Here is a 15,432-nt window from a genome sequence, read left to right on the forward strand (position 1 = left end):
CGGAAATGGTTAAGGCGGTGAAGTTTATGTTACGAGTACTTCACCACTGCACAAATGGCCTAAGTTATTTTAAACATTTTCATTTATTTGTTTTTATTTTGGGGGCCGTGCTGGGTCTTCGTTGCTGTGTGCGCATTCTCTGGTGGCCACAAGCAGGGGCTACTCTCCAGTTGCTGTGTTCAGCCTTTCTCTTGCAGTTCTAGGGCTTGAGCGCTCAGCAGCTGAGGCACACGGGCTTCATGACCCCTCGGCATGTGGGATCCTTCTGGACCAGGGACTGAACCCATGTCCTCTGCATTGGCAGGTGGATTCTGAACCCCTGGACCACCAGGGAAGTCCTTAGGTTATTTTTTCAGTTATATAAATCAGTTACTGCAGCTCTGAGCCTAGAGCTGAAACCTCCTATTTCCAGACGTGTGTCTTTCTAAACTGGGCTCACGGACCTGCTTTCAACTCTGACTCAGCCTTGAGGTTAGGCAGGTCCTTATAACTCACTGCCATGGTCCCTCTTTATGTGTAACTCTTGCCTGATAGTCTTTCTTATCTACAGAATCAGGCCAATTACCTTCCTTCTTTGTATCTCCTATGATATTTGAAGTGCTTCTATGTCACCGTCAGCCTGACTATAGTATAGAAATATGATAGGCAGGGGATTGACCAGATAACAAAGATTCCTCACCATTAGTCAGAGAGCATCGTTCGTTATTCAACCCACAGAGTGGATTTTAGGTAAAAACTACAACTCCCCCCTACACCTGTACTGACAATTAATTGAGCTTAAAAACAGCCTATGTTCCCATCTCTTTCTGTAATTGCCTTTTCTATTTTGAACAAACTTCTTACAAGCAAAAACTTATAAATGCTAAAAACTTAACTGATTAGACTACCAGAAACTGTCCATTTGGGAGACAGCGATCAACTGCTAACACAGAAACAGGCAAAATTATTTTAAGCCCTTGAGGCAGCTTTCTTGCAGTGAGGTCCCACTGTGGCAGAGACCATCAGTTGCCCATACAATATCCACCCTTCTTTTTTTTCTTAGCAACAGAACATCTGTATTTTTGAGGGGAGCAAAGTGCCTGGAGAAAATTACCTTTCCCCAAATCCCCTGAAGATAGAGATTGCCAATAAGACATTACTGGAAGTCGTTAGACAGGGTTTCTAGCTTACTGAACCTGCAGGTACCCTTCTGACCTTCCCCCTTCATTCTTTGTCCTTCACTGAGACAGACATGATGGCTTGAGTGGCAGCAGCCTTCTTGAGCCCGTGAAGGAGGGAGGCCAAGAGACTCTCAGGTGTCCTGAGGACATCAAAGCAGTGTCAGCAACTGTCTACCAGTAGCCTTCTAGTTAAGAAAATAAACCCTTAGGAGTTTAAGATCACGGTGAGATAGAGTGTCTGTTAACTCTCCACCGAAGGCAGTTCTTAAAGGGGAATACATAGGCTCCCAAAAAGATCCTGTATCTCGGTGATAAGACATTTTTTCTAAATATTATAAATGTTACAGATGATGGTGATATTAACCTTTGTGAGGGAGCAGGCACTGAAGCACAGGAAGGCTAACGTAGTTCACCCAAGGTCTCGAAGCTAATAAGCTGGAGGCTGGGCTCTGAATCCACAGTACATGCTTTCGACAAGACAATAATATCACACACGACATACTAACATACACTGCACAAAGTAACCTCCACAGATACATTAATCTTCAAGAAACTTTGCTGATTCATGAAGGAAAATTCTTATCTCAAGTCACCCCCTAAATTACTCCTCTGAGACACTGTTTCCTGCAAGAACTGAGATCCCTGTAAGTCTCACAAAGCACTCGACCAGTTTCACAGCCGCTTTACGTGTTGCCTTGAATCCCGCTTAGACCATGACCACGGTCTCCTCCAGAAGTCCCTCCTCACCCCCTTCCACCATGGCAAGATTCACCTCCTGAAAACGCCTCTGATCTCATCACAGTCCTTCACACAAGCCTTCCGTGGTCCACGTGGCCTGCCTGTGCTCCCAGACTCCCCCCACCTTCCCACCTCCCCCCTCCACACTCCATGCCCTCCAGTGTGCCCTGCGTTCACCTGGGCTTTGCCACCTGGGACCCTGGCACGTGCACACGGACGCACGTCCTCTCCCACCTTCCCCCAGCTCCACCTTCAGCCCCAGACCTCACCCTTAAGACCAAGTTGAACGGCTCACATGCCATGTGGTGGCTCCCTTCCAGACAAGGGCTGAGCAGCCATAGATCTGTCTGGGGAGGGAAACTCTGGGTTTCAGAGTCTCCCCTTAAGAGAACAAGGGGAGCCCAGTCTGGCAGCAGCCCCCACCCAGAGCAGGGCCAGGACGGGATCTCTTCCTGCATGACTCATCCTCCTCAGGCCCCTGCCCACTGAGCATCCTTTCCACTTCCTTCCTGTCATCGGATCAAAATCAACACCTTGGATGGTCTTCAAGCTAAAAATACTCCACGAAAGGGAAACACATAACCCTCGGGATGTCTGAGAAAGGGGGGTGAGCGAGGCCCCAGGGAAGCTCTCCCAGCACCGAGGGGTCCGGCCAACAAGAGGCTGCTGCCTTGCTGACCCACTGACCAAAATCATCCAAGTCAAGGAAATGCAGAAGGCAGCTGGCCCAAGGCCGGGACACCCTAAGAAGGGGCTCACTTCCCCTGAGACCAACAGGAGGGTTGATTACCACTCACAGCAAAGCATCTTGCACAGGAAAACCAAGTTCAGTCAAATACAGAGCATCCTCCTGGGGCTGGAGGTCTCACTGATGGATAAAAGTTATCAGATTCAATCATTCAAAACCACATGTTCTAAACCAAGACATGCACAAGAGCCAAGCCTGGGGCTTCTGGCTGTGACTGACTGCAGTTCTCCCCAGGGTGACGGCGGCCAGCAGGGTCCTCTGCGCACGGGACCCTGGACGCTCCTCCCAACCCTGTGAGATTCCTCACGTCACACACACGGTGTGTGGGCATCTGGACAGCGCATCCTCCCAGTAGCTGGGGGCTCCTGGAGGGCGGAGACTTCTCTGGTGGCTCAGACAGTAAAGAATCTGCCTGCAATGCAGAGGACCCAGGTTCTATCCCTGGGTCCGGAAGAGCCCCTGGAGGAGGGCACGGCAACCCACTCCAAGATTCTTGCCTGGAGAATCCCACAGACAGAGGAGCCTGGCGGGCTACAGTCCATAGGGTCACAAAGCGTCGAACACGACTGAGCGACTAACACACACACAGACACACACACATACACACACACACACACACACACCTGGAGGGCAGCATCCATTCCGATGTGCTTTTCTGGCCTCTCAGACTAACATCCGTACTGTACTTGGGAGAGCTTTTCAAGGTTTTGAATGAAGAATGAAAATGCTCCAAATTGGCTGCATTTTATGGTTAATTAGGCAATTCAGTGGGTCGCTTTCACACCCTTCTCTCCTCCCCTCCCCCCCCACGCCCCCATGGCCTGGAAAACATCACCCAGTGAACATGCTGCCAGAGAGAGAAGCAAAGTGCCCCTGAGTGCTGCGTGCTTCTGGAGCCCCAGCTAAGCCGGGTTTAGATGGAGTTTTCCAAAGCATCACGAATGCTGGTTTTTTATTTTAAAATACATCTAATCCCTCTCCTCCCCAAATCACACCTGGCCTTACCGAGTAAACCACAGTAGGGGGGGAGGTGTTTATGCCCCTCTTTCTTTGTCTGCCAGTGAATCCCCAGAACCCCTCCAATTAAATTAGGAAGAATTCTGTTTCCGGTTCTAACAGATTTCACAAAATAGCCAAGAGTGTGAGCCAAAGTCCGGCTCAGCCGTATCTGCGTTCTCGTCGGGACCAGCGTTTTCCTCAACATCCGCAAAGGAAATTTGACTTCCTAAAAGGAAAACTGTGGGAGGGAGGGAGGGAGGCTGACAGTCCTCCACCCCCCCAGCACACCCACCAGAGCTGTCGGGGCTGCCTCCACTCAGGGTGCCAGGAATGTGAGCCCAGGCACCAGAGTCAGGGGCAGAGAGGAACACACGGGGCTTCGGGGTGCCTGTCCCTCACGTGGGGCTTCGGGGTGCCTGTCCCTCACGCGGGGCTTCGGGATGCCTGTCCCTCGTCTGAAGCCCACCAGGCCCCCAGAAGAGTTCTTTCTTACGTCTCTAGCCTCCAGGGAAGGAGGGGGATCGCTGTCACAGGGATAATAAACGTCTATGGCCGCACCCCAGGTGTCTGGAGGCCAGATCCCCCCAGGGTGTGGTCCCCCCAGGATGCGGTCCCCCGGCGGGGGGCGAAGGCAACGCCAAGCAAAGGCCTGGTGTGGTGGCTGTCACTTCCCTCCACATCCTATCTGAGCAAAAATCAACACCACAGACAGTCCTCAGGCTAAAATACATCACAGAAGGGAAACTCGTGACCCTCAGGATATCTGAGAAAGGGGCCTGCAGGGAGGCCCTGGGGAAGCTGTCCCAGAGCCGAGGGGTCCAGCCAACAGGAGCAGGCGGCCTCTCTGATCCGCTGACCAAAGCCATCCGAGGCCAGGAAATCCAGAAGGCAGCTCAAGGGAGAAGCAGCGTGAGGTTCAACAGGATCTGAGAACACAGCACTGCCGGTGGAAATTCTGCTGCTGAAGGCAGGAAATCCTTGCTTGGTTGAGAGCTCAGGCAGTTGTGTGTCCAAAACGCACAATTACACAGAGCCAGCGCCAACCTCTGAATCCCAGTTAAGGGCTTCCCTGGAGGCTCAGAGGGTGAATAATCCACCTGCAATGCAGGAGACCCAGGTTCAATCTCTGGGTAGGAAAGATCCCCTGGAGAAGGAAATGGCAACCCCCTCTAGTAGCCTTGCCTGGAGAATCCCGTGGACAGAGGAGTCCACGGATTAAGTCCACGATTGAGCAACTAAGCATGCATGCTAACTAAGGGGCCTAGTTAATACTGCAGATGCCAACCCGCTTACTAATTATTTCCTATGAAGCTGCCTGATTTAGAGGAAGACATGTGGTGTTGGGGAAGACTCCTGAGAGTCCTTGGACTACAAGGAGCTCAAACGAGTCAATCTTCAACGAAATCAGTCCTGAATGTTCACTGGAAGGACTGACCCTGAAGCTGAAGCTCCGATACCTTGGCCACCTGATGCGAAGAGCTGATTCATTAGAAGAGACCCTGATGCTGGGAAAGATTGATGGCAGGAGGAGAAGGGGACAACAGAGGACAAGATGGTTGGATGGTATCACTGACTCAATGGACATGTGTCGGAGCAAGCTCCGGGAGATGGTGAAAGACAGGGAAGCCTGGCGTGCTGCAGTTCATGAGGTCGCAAAGAGTCGGACACACCTGAGTGACTGAACAGCAACCAATACCTGTGGGTAGGTCAGCAGCAGGGAGAATGACAGCCGGACCAGCACCGCTGTAAGTGATGCGGCGTCAGAGGTGGAGACCATTTACTTCAAGTCGCTCATCAAACACGGGAAGTTGGGAGAAGCTCGTTCTGGAGAAGGCGGCCTCTGTAACTTATCATCCAAGGGGGCACACATTGGAGAGTGAGGGCACCACTGCTGATAACTGTGCAGGGACAGCAGACACCCCCCCAGGGCATCCTGGGTGCCCAGCGTGTGGTCACCATCCTCAGGAGCCACATTCAAATTAAATCGATGGTGGGGATCAAAGGTTTAACTGACATCACTTAAAATCCACCCTCAAACTCTGTTAAACGTAGTAAACAGCAAAACCACTCGGCAGCTCCATTGTGAGCGAAGACAAGGAGCTGGCAGAGACAGGGACAAAGTTGGGGGAGAAGGCGGGAGGTGGAACCAGAGAAATGCAGGTTAGTCCAGTCCCGAGGTCATGGTAACCGATCTCACGACTGTTTTATTTCTCACGTTTTAATGCCTGAACGATCCAATGTTTCTACGTGCAGAGGAACACGCGCAGCGCACACACTAAGCTATGAAACCAGCTAGTCAATTCAGCACCCATGACCCACCCTCCACCCACTGCCTCCGCACCAGGGCAGCACCCACCCCCACACACCGCACAGAGGCCCATCCAGGTGATGGATTTTCACCTCTGTTAGTCAGGCGCTTAGATGCTGGTGCACTGATCCGTGATGACTCCAGGCTTTCGGATCTCTTCCTGAAACTCATGGTCAGCCGTGATGAGGGTCCGCAGTAGTTCACCCAGGAGGGAGGGTTCCCTGTGGAGCAGAGCCAAGCCGCCCGGTCCTCACCGTCAGCCAGAGAGGAGCCGCAGGAAAGCGTCAGCATGGGGTGGAGGGGCAGCGAGCGCCCAGGGCCCTAACCCCACCACGGCGCCCAAGCGGGCACCCAGCCCCGTCCTCTTGTACCACCATGTGGACAAGGTCACGCTATTTACTTATTTACCTATTACTTTTTACCTCAATTTTATTTTTTTAATTTTTATTTTATATTGGAGTATAGTGGATTTACAATGTTGCGTTAGTTCCAGGTATATAGCAAAGTGGTTCAGTTACACACACAGATATATATGTATTTTCTTTTTCAGCCTCTTTTTCCATTTAGGTTATACAGAACATTAAGCAGAGTTCCCTGTACAGTCTATACAGCTATACCGTAGGTCCTTGAGGATTATTTATTTTACGTGTATGTGTGTGAGTCGCTCAGTTGTGTCTGACTCTTTGCGACCCCATGGACTGTAGCCTGCCAGGCTCCTCCGCCCGTGGGATTCTCCAGGCAAGAGTACTGGAGTGGAGTGCCATTCCCTTCTCCAGGATTTTACATGTAAGTAGTGTGTCTGACTTTATTTTTCTGGGCTCCAAAAGCACTGCACATGGTGACTGCAGCCATGAAATTAAAAGACACTTACGGAGAAGGAAATGGCAACCCACTCCAGTATTCTTGCCTGGAAAAGTCCATGGAGAGAGGAGCCTGGGGGGCTGCAGTCCATGGGGTTACATGACTGAGCACGCGTGCATGAGGGTGGAGGGAGATGGGTTGGTAGCAATAAACTGGTAGAACTGAAAAAAAACAAAACAAAACAAAATAAATAAATAAAATAAAAGACACTTACTCCTTGGAAGGAAAGTTATGACCAACCTAGACAGCATATTAAAAAGCAGAGACAATACTTTGCCCACAAAGGTCCATCTAGTCAAGGCTATGGTTTTTCCAGTGGTCATGTATGGATGTGAGAGTTGGAGTATAAAGAAAGCTGAGTGCCGAAGAATTGATGCTTTTGAACTGTGGTGTTGGAGAAGACTGTTGAGAGTCCCTTGGACTGCAAGGAGATCCAACCAGTCCATCCTAAAGGAGATCAGTCCTGGGTGTTTATTGGAAGGACTGATGTTGAAGCTGAATCTCTAATACTTTGGCCACCCGATGCAAGGAGCTGACTCATTGGAAAAGATCCTGATGCTGGGAAAGATTGAGGGCAGGAGGAGAAGGGGACGGCAGAGGATGAGATAGCTGGATGGCATCACCGACTCAATGGACATGGGTTTGGGTTGACTCCAGGAGTTGGTGATGCACAGGGAGGCCTGGCGTGCTGCAGTTCATGGGATCGCAAAGAGTCAGACACGACGGAAGCGACTTAGCAGCAGCGGCATGTGTCTGTTAATCCCAACATCCTAATTTATCAGCCGCATTACTTACCTGCTCTGAGCCTCTTTCATCACCTGTATGTGATCTCCCCACCCCTGAGGAAAGGATCTGGTCAGACGAAGCTTCCCTGGTGGCGCAGGTGCTAAAGAATCCGTCTGCAATGCAGGAGACCTGGGTGTGGTCCCTGGGCCAGGAAGACCACCTGGAGAAGGCAAAGGCAACCCACTCTAGTAGTCTTGCCTGTAGAATCCCATGGACAGAGGAGCCTGGTGGGCTACAGTCCATGGGGTCACAAAGAGTCAGACGCAACTGAATGACTAACATTTAGAGCCTATTATTATTGTATACATGCTTGAGGCTGTATCTTTATTATATAATAATTATTACTATTCATTAGGAAATAATGAGGGAAGGCCAGGATACAGGCCCAGGACAGGGCTCCAGGACACACTGCCCAACGTTCCAATTAAACACTCCCCAAGAGACTGGTGCCTGTTTTCAGCAAAGAAGTTAGCGTTCTTCCGGTCTTAGTAAAAGGACAAACTTACGCCCAGTGGCCCTTCAATGCCTTTTGATATCAGAATTCACATTCTCACTTGACAACCATTTCCCATGTATGTGTTATGCCAGGCGCCGTGCCAGGCAGAGGAACATGGTGTAAACAGTAAGTAGGGCCCGCCTTCAAGGGGCCCGTTTCCTAGTGGGGAGAGGGGAGACAATTAGCCAGGGAGCAGATTCACAGACGATTTCCGATGGCTCTAGCGCCAGGAAGGAAACACACTGGGTGCCACGCTTCAGTCCAGCTGCTGGTTGGGCGGGGGGCGGGGGGGTGTTTATTCTAGAAAGGCTGGTCTAGGAAAGCCCATCGGAAGAGGTACTGTCAGCTGAACTCCTGGAGCCGGGGGGCGGGGGGGCGGCGGCAGGGCAGTTGGTGAGTCCAAAGCCCTGGGGGTGTGGCCACCTGGGTGCAGCCTGGCATCCTCCAGGCCCCCCAAGTGTTTCAGAAGCAGAGCCCGAATTGAGAACTACCCAGGTAAGTGTGTAGGTAAGCTCGGGACAGAGCCATGGGCCACCAGGGGGTTAAGGCCTTCCACTTCAGACCCTCTGCTCCAATAGCACATAAACCAAACCCAAGTGAAGGCCAGGTAAGGGGCTATGTCCAGGAGTAATGACTTATTTTCATGTCACAGCCGAGAGGGGGGCAACATGGTACGTACGAAGCATTTACTCCCTGGAGGCTTGATTCTTCCTCCCTAAGGAATACTTCTAGGAAAAACATGACAACTAAACCAGCTTACCCCATGTCTCTGGAAAACATGACAACTAAATCAGCTTACTCCATACCCCTGGAAACTATCTGCCACTTCTCATTTCAAGTGTTAAAAAAAAAAAAATGGCAAAAATTCATTATGGTTGTCTCTGTCATTCCATAAAATGCATAATTAAAAATGAACACAGCATGACTCTGCATGGGGAGTGAACAGGGTTTATAATCCATATGTCAAGAAATAATGATCCGCTGAGCATCCCGGCACCCCGCTGACTTTCAAAGCCCATGGTGAAGCAGGATTTGGGCTTCCCTCGTGGCTCAGATTGTAAAGAATCCACCTGCAATGCGAGAGACCCGGGTTCGATCCCTGGGTCGGGAAGATCCCCTGGAGGAGGAATCCCCGTGGAGAGAGGAGCCTGGTGGGCTACAGTCCTTGGGGTCACAAAGAGTCAGACACGACTGAGGGACTAACACAAGAGGCAGGAAAGTCATCTGCACAAAGGACGGTTCCTGTAGGACAGGATCATCACCTCAGTCATCAAACAATCGTACCCCCCGTGACAGGAAGCTCACCAAACCCACCACAGCAGCTTCCTCTGGGACGGGAGAGGAGGCAGCAAAGAGTTCATCCATCGGAAACATCCTACTCCTTTCATTTAAAAAAAAAAATCTGAAGCAAGCATGGCACAATATTTATGAATTCCAGGGAGTGGACCCTGAGTGCTTGTGGCATGTACTCTATACTTTCTGTAAGAAGGAGGAAGAGAGAAGGAACATTTGAAGGGTTAAAAAAACATTCTTCATTTAACACTTCTTGCATAATAATGTGTTAAACTGTCTGAAACCCTGTAATTATTTCCTAGCATGACTGTTTGCCAGTTGCTGAGGCAATGTTCCTGAATTTATCATTAGCATTTGCCCTCCTGTTATATTTATACACGAGGGCTAAGGAGAATCTGCTCAACGCTGTGTAGAGTGTCTATTTCACCATCTCCTCTTTAATTCAACAGACTAAGCGTCTCTTGGCCATTCTTCCTGAAAGTACTGCAGACAGCCCCTATAATCTCCTAGGAAGACTGACCTTGGCTCACTTTCTCCAGAGATTTGGGTCAATCTTTCCATAGTCTTTTTTTCCTTAATTTACACTTTCAATAAAAATCTATTTCAGGGGGACTGCAACTTCACTTTCCTACATGTCTTTAAAAGGATAACTCATGGTCCTTGGGTTAAGTCAGACCCAGTAAAAAAGTAAATAATCATCAAAATGATAGTTGAGTAAGTGCTAGGGCAGGGGAGGGCAGGAAATACAGAAACTGAAAGTTTTAGAACTGATATTTGCAGCCTGAAATGTTCAATCAATCAGTTTTGCAGCAGTTGAAAACACTGCCCTCCTGCAGGAAGGTGGGGGGGTGAGGAGGTAGAAACAGAGACAGAGGAGATTCTAACAAGTTCAACAATAAATGTTAACAGGATTCAATCCACGCTGGTGAGAAAATACGGTTGAGCAAATCCTGTGTGTTGAGTGGCAAGAAGTAATATATCCCAAGTGTTGTCCGTTTAAAGGGACATCACAAACAAAACCTCAGCTTATAAGGAAGCTTTTACAGTATAAAGTCCGAAAGCAACACTATCATTACATTTACAAATTAATATTTCTCACAAACTCATGGTTAGCAAAGGGGATAGTGGGGGGGTAGAGGTGGAGATAAATTAGGAGTTTGAGATGAACAGATACACAGTACTATACATAAAAGGGACAAACAACAAGGACAGGGAACTTTATTCAATATCTTCAAATCACCTGTAATGGAAAAGAATCTGGAAAAGAAAAAAATATATACGTGTGTATATGTGTGTGTGTGTGTGTATATATATATATATATATATGTATAACTGAATCACTTTGCTGTGTACCTGAAACTAACACAACACTGTAAATTAACTACACTTCAATTTTTAAAATGGCTCTTAAAAAATCAACATTTTTCAGACGTTCAATCTCCAAACATATCTTCGGCTCTAAAACAAAGGACAGAGAGTGGAAAAGCCCTAAGAGCCCACAGGCTTCCACGGCTGAATTTTTAACCTGGTTTAGCATCTCACAACTGACCGGAGGGTCACGCAGACAGTGTACTTCTCTGCTCCAGGCTGGCCCTGGCAAACCCAGAGCTGCCACTTCCCTCCTGTCTTTTGCAGTCTCCACGCTCCTCAAACCTAGAAGGGGATAAACGAACAGCATGTGGCATCTCCTCCATGCCCGGCAGTTCTGGGCCAGCCACTTCTCAAATATCTTACTTCACTGACTCTTTCCCACAGCCTCAAAGGTGGTGTCCCCTCCACATTGCGGGTGAGGAAGCTGCATGCCCGAGATGGCAGGAGTGATGAAGCCATGAGACCAGGGTTAGAGCTCAGAGCTATCCAAGACCAGACCTCCTTCCTTGAGCATCCACCCAATGACACAGGAAGCGCAAGAGAATACGTGTGCCCACTGGGGCCAAGGAAAGGTAGCAATGGCAGCCATGTCCATCCACAGCGTCCCCTCTAGTCGTGGGCACTCTGCTTCCGGAAATTCACTCTGCCTGTTCTCCCAGGGCCCACGTGGTCTTAGAACTGCTTCTACTAAACTACCAATCAGCCCGCCCCCAAGACCTTCCCACCAAGCTACTCCTCGTCTTCACCAAGCCTCTCCATTCTAAGCACCATCATCAAAGAAACAGAAGAGCCAACCTCTGCATTTTTAAAAACTGCCTCCTTGGCCAAAATAACAGTCCCCCGAAGTTGCATGGATGTACAGTTTCTAGTCATGTTATTAAAGGCAGAGGACCATCTCACTGAGATACCTAAATGCACAGGCCTAACACAGGATGGGGTTGTCCAAAGCTATGCAGAGGATGGAGCCTGGCAGCAAGCACCCCAAGGTGTAACCATGGCAATGAGTCCAGTCACCTTAACTGGCTGCTGGATGCACTTGTGGGTGAGCCCGGTGCAGAGCATCCAGAAACAGCCTCATCGGGAAGCCCAGCCCCGGGCCTACCCCAGACAAAGAGCAGTCTTTTCAGAAGCAGGTTCCAGCGCTCTCTTCTCCCATCCCTGACACCCTACCCCGCGTCTTCCAGGAATGCTCGCCCACCAAGTCACCATCCACTCCAATGGCTCCTTGATAGTGAATTTGTGCTGGGCTGTGGGCTCCTAAGGTGTTTCCCAGGAGGTTCCTTTCGAGTCTCTGAAGGGTCCAGAGAGCAGTGGGTGACTTCTGCTCGCAGGAGCGGGGGGCAAGCTGAGTAGACAGGGATAACAAGCCACATGGCAGGGGGCATGGGAGAGGGGTCACGGGCAGGGACGTCCACAGAGGGTGCAGGTGGAAGGCAGCTGCTCAGGGACGCCAGATGCTGCACACCACACTTCCCTAGAAGGTTTGGTAAAGAAGGATGAAGACGTAGTGGGTATCGGAGTTGAACTGTGTCCCCACCCTCACCCCACAGGATGGTGGCAGGTGTGATGAGTTAAGCTGAGGTCACACGGAGCTGAGTGGGTCTTGGTTCCAGATGACTGGTGTCCTTACAAGCAGATGACTGCGGGAGGACGGAGACACGCCGACAGGACACCACGTGGGGACAGAGGCAGAGATGGAAGAGATGCGGCTACAAGCCCAGGGCCCTGAGGATGCTGGCTGGGAGCTGGGACCAGGAGGCAGGCAGGCCGCCACCCTGACGGCCTCAGAGGGAGCCTGGCCCTGACCATGCCTCGAGGCTGCACCTCTAGCCTTCAGCACTGAAACAGTATATTTGTTTTTGAAGCCACCCAGTGCGTGACACTTTCCTTCGGCAGCACTAAGAAACGCATGCAGTGAGAGGGTGGAAGAAAGGGGAGAAGGCAGAGGTGGTACAAAGGAAACCACAGGACAAGTCTGAGAGTCCCTCCTCTGGCCTCAGGAGACCAGTCCTGACTCACTTCACTCTGAATGAGGCGTCTCAGCAGCTGCGCTCACACCCAGAGGGCTGTGGCTTCCCCGCCCCCATTTCAGCCTGTCCTTTAAAAATGAGCTGCTGCTGCTCCTCCAGAGGGGCTTCCCAGGTGGTGCTAGTGGTAAAGAACCCACCCGCCAATACAGGAGACCTAAGAGACACGGGTTCGATCCCTGGTTCGGGAAGATCCCCTGGAGGAGGGCATGGCAACCCACTCCAGCATTCTTGCCTGGAAAGTCCCAGGGACAGAGGAGCCTGGCGGGCTGCAGTCCATGAGGTCGCAAACAGTCGGACATGACTGAAACAACTTAGCATGAATGCACTCTGCTTCAAAGGCAGCGCTGCGCCTAGAACCTTCCCTGATGACCTCCACTCCTGTCAACACCCTGCTCCAATAATTTCACAGTTCTGTTGTCTGTTGTGCAAACCGCGGATACTTCCCAAAACTCTGCTCCCCTGCCCCACCCGCACCCTCTCATCTCCTTCTAAGAGCAGCCTGGGTTACTCCTTCCTCTTCCGAACCACTCACCCCGGACTCAGCCCTTTGGTCAGGGTGGCCTCTCCCGGCCCCTCCACTGAAACAAGTCTGGAGGGTTATGAGTTCTAAAGATGTGATCCCTGGGTCGGGAAGATCCCCCTGCAGGAGGAAATGGCAACCCACTCCAGTATTCTTGCCTGGAGAATCAACATGGACAGAGGAGCCTGGCGGGCTGCAGTCCATGGGGTCGCAAGAGTCAGACACGACTGAGCGACTGAGCACAGCCCAGCAGAGCTATGCTCAATCGATAGAAATGCGTGGCGGCAAGAAGTGCCTTTGTGTTCTCGAAATGAAGAGATTATCTTTTTTTCTTGCCATCAATGTACTGTTTTTATTTTATATGAGCTGGTAATTACTGCATGCAATATTTTCCCATCATGAGCACTTAGTAATTTTCAGAAACACTGCTGCGATGCTGTCACCTCCCTGGCCCTAAACATTTCACAGTGTGCCATCACTTATCTGATAAAGTCCAAACCATTTAGCCATCTCTAAATTTGCCCACACTGCCTCCCACAACAGAGCTCCGCTCCGGAAAAAGGACTGCTTTTCAGCTTCACACACATGCACACACCAGAGAAACTGATTCATCCACCCAAAAGAAGGAAGGATACAGTTGACCCGTGAACAACCATGGGTTTGAACTGCGTTGGTCCACTTAATACTCAGATTGTTTTCAACAGGAAATGCTTCAGTACTACAGGATCCAAGGCTGGCTGAGTTCTGTGGATACAGTACTCTTATCCTGAGTACCGTGTGTATGAGGAGTGGAGGGCTGGCTCTGAATTACAGGCGGGTCTCAACAAGTGACAAATAGATTCAAGGGATTAGATCTGATAGACAGAGTGCCTGAAGAACTACGGACGGAGGTTCGTGACATCGTACAGGACGCAGCAATCAAGACCATCCCCAAGAAAAAGAAATGCAACAAGGCAAGATGGTTGTCTGAGGCGGCCTTACAAATAGCTGAGAAAAGAAGAGAAGTGAAAGGCAAAGGAGAAAAGGAAAGATATACCCATTTGAATGCAAAGTTCCAAAGAATAGCAAGGAGAGATAAGAAAGCCTTCCTCAGTGATCAATGCAAAGAAATAGAAAACAATAGAATAGGAAAGACTGGTGACCTCTCCAAGAAAATTAGAGATACCAAGGAAACACTTCATGCAAAGATGGGCACAATAAAGGACAGAAATGGTATCGACTAACAGAAGCAGAAGATATTAAGAAGAGGTGGCAAGAATAAACAGAAGAATTATACAAAAAAGATCTTCATGATCCACATAACCATGATAGTGTGATCACTGATCTAGAGCCAGACACCCTGGAATGCGAAGTCAAGTGGGCCTTAGGAAGCATCACTACAAACAAAGCTAGTGGAGGTGATGGAGTTCCAGTTGAGCTATTTCAAATCGTAAAAGATGGTGCTGTGAAAGTGCTGCACTCAATATGCCAGCAAATCTGGAAAACTCAGCAGTGGCCACAGGACTGGAAAAGGTCAGTTTTCATTCCAATCCTAAAGAAAGGCAATGCCAAAGAATGCTCAAACTGCCGCACAATTGCACTCATCTCACACGCTAGCAAAGTAATGCTCAAAATTCTCCAAGCCAGGCTTCAATAGTACATGAACCATGAATTTCCAGATGTTCAAGCTGGATTTAGAAAAGGCAGAGGAACCAGAGATCAAATTGCCAACATCTGTTGGATCATCAAAAAAGCAAGAGAGTTCCAGAGAAACATCTACTTCTGCTTTACTGACTAAGCCAAAGCCTTTTGATTGTGTGGATCACAACAAACTGGAAAATTCTTAAAGAGATGGGAATACCAGACCACCTTACCTGCCTTCTGAGAAATATGTATGCAGGTCAAGAAGCAACAGTTAGAACTGGACATGGAACAGCAGACTGGTTTCAGATCAGGAAAGGAGTACGTCAAGGCAGCCTCCCACTAACGATCCTGAGTTTCGGGATCTAGACCTTCATCTTGCCTCTTGCCACACAGCTTCCTGTCCACTGTTAAAACCACTCATTTGCTAAGTGTTGATCTGAGTCATTTTTACGTAGGAGTTAGCTGCCTACTTCTCCCTTCTTCTTTAGTCCCTCAATTA

General features: G+C 49.7%; 1 protein-coding gene across 7 annotated transcripts in view; it reads right to left on the bottom strand.

Annotated features, from left to right (window-relative positions):
• CSGALNACT1 (chondroitin sulfate N-acetylgalactosaminyltransferase 1) overlaps positions 1 to 15,432 on the bottom strand; it is a 323,001-nt gene that overhangs the window by 271,360 nt on the left and 36,209 nt on the right. The window contains exon 2 of one of the 7 annotated variants that reach the window (XM_081524360.1): positions 7,610 to 7,760. The exons of the other annotated variants lie outside the window; for them this stretch is intronic. The gene's annotated coding sequence lies outside the window, so the exon portion shown is untranslated. The remainder of the gene's footprint in view (positions 1 to 7,609; positions 7,761 to 15,432) is intronic. 7 annotated transcript variants of the gene reach the window in all.

The sequence above is a fragment of the Giraffa tippelskirchi genome, chromosome 8 (assembly GCF_054371585.1).
Source record: "Giraffa tippelskirchi isolate mGirTip1 chromosome 8, T2T-mGirTip1v1.2.pri, whole genome shotgun sequence".
NCBI classification, from domain to species: domain Eukaryota; kingdom Metazoa; phylum Chordata; class Mammalia; order Artiodactyla; family Giraffidae; genus Giraffa; species Giraffa tippelskirchi.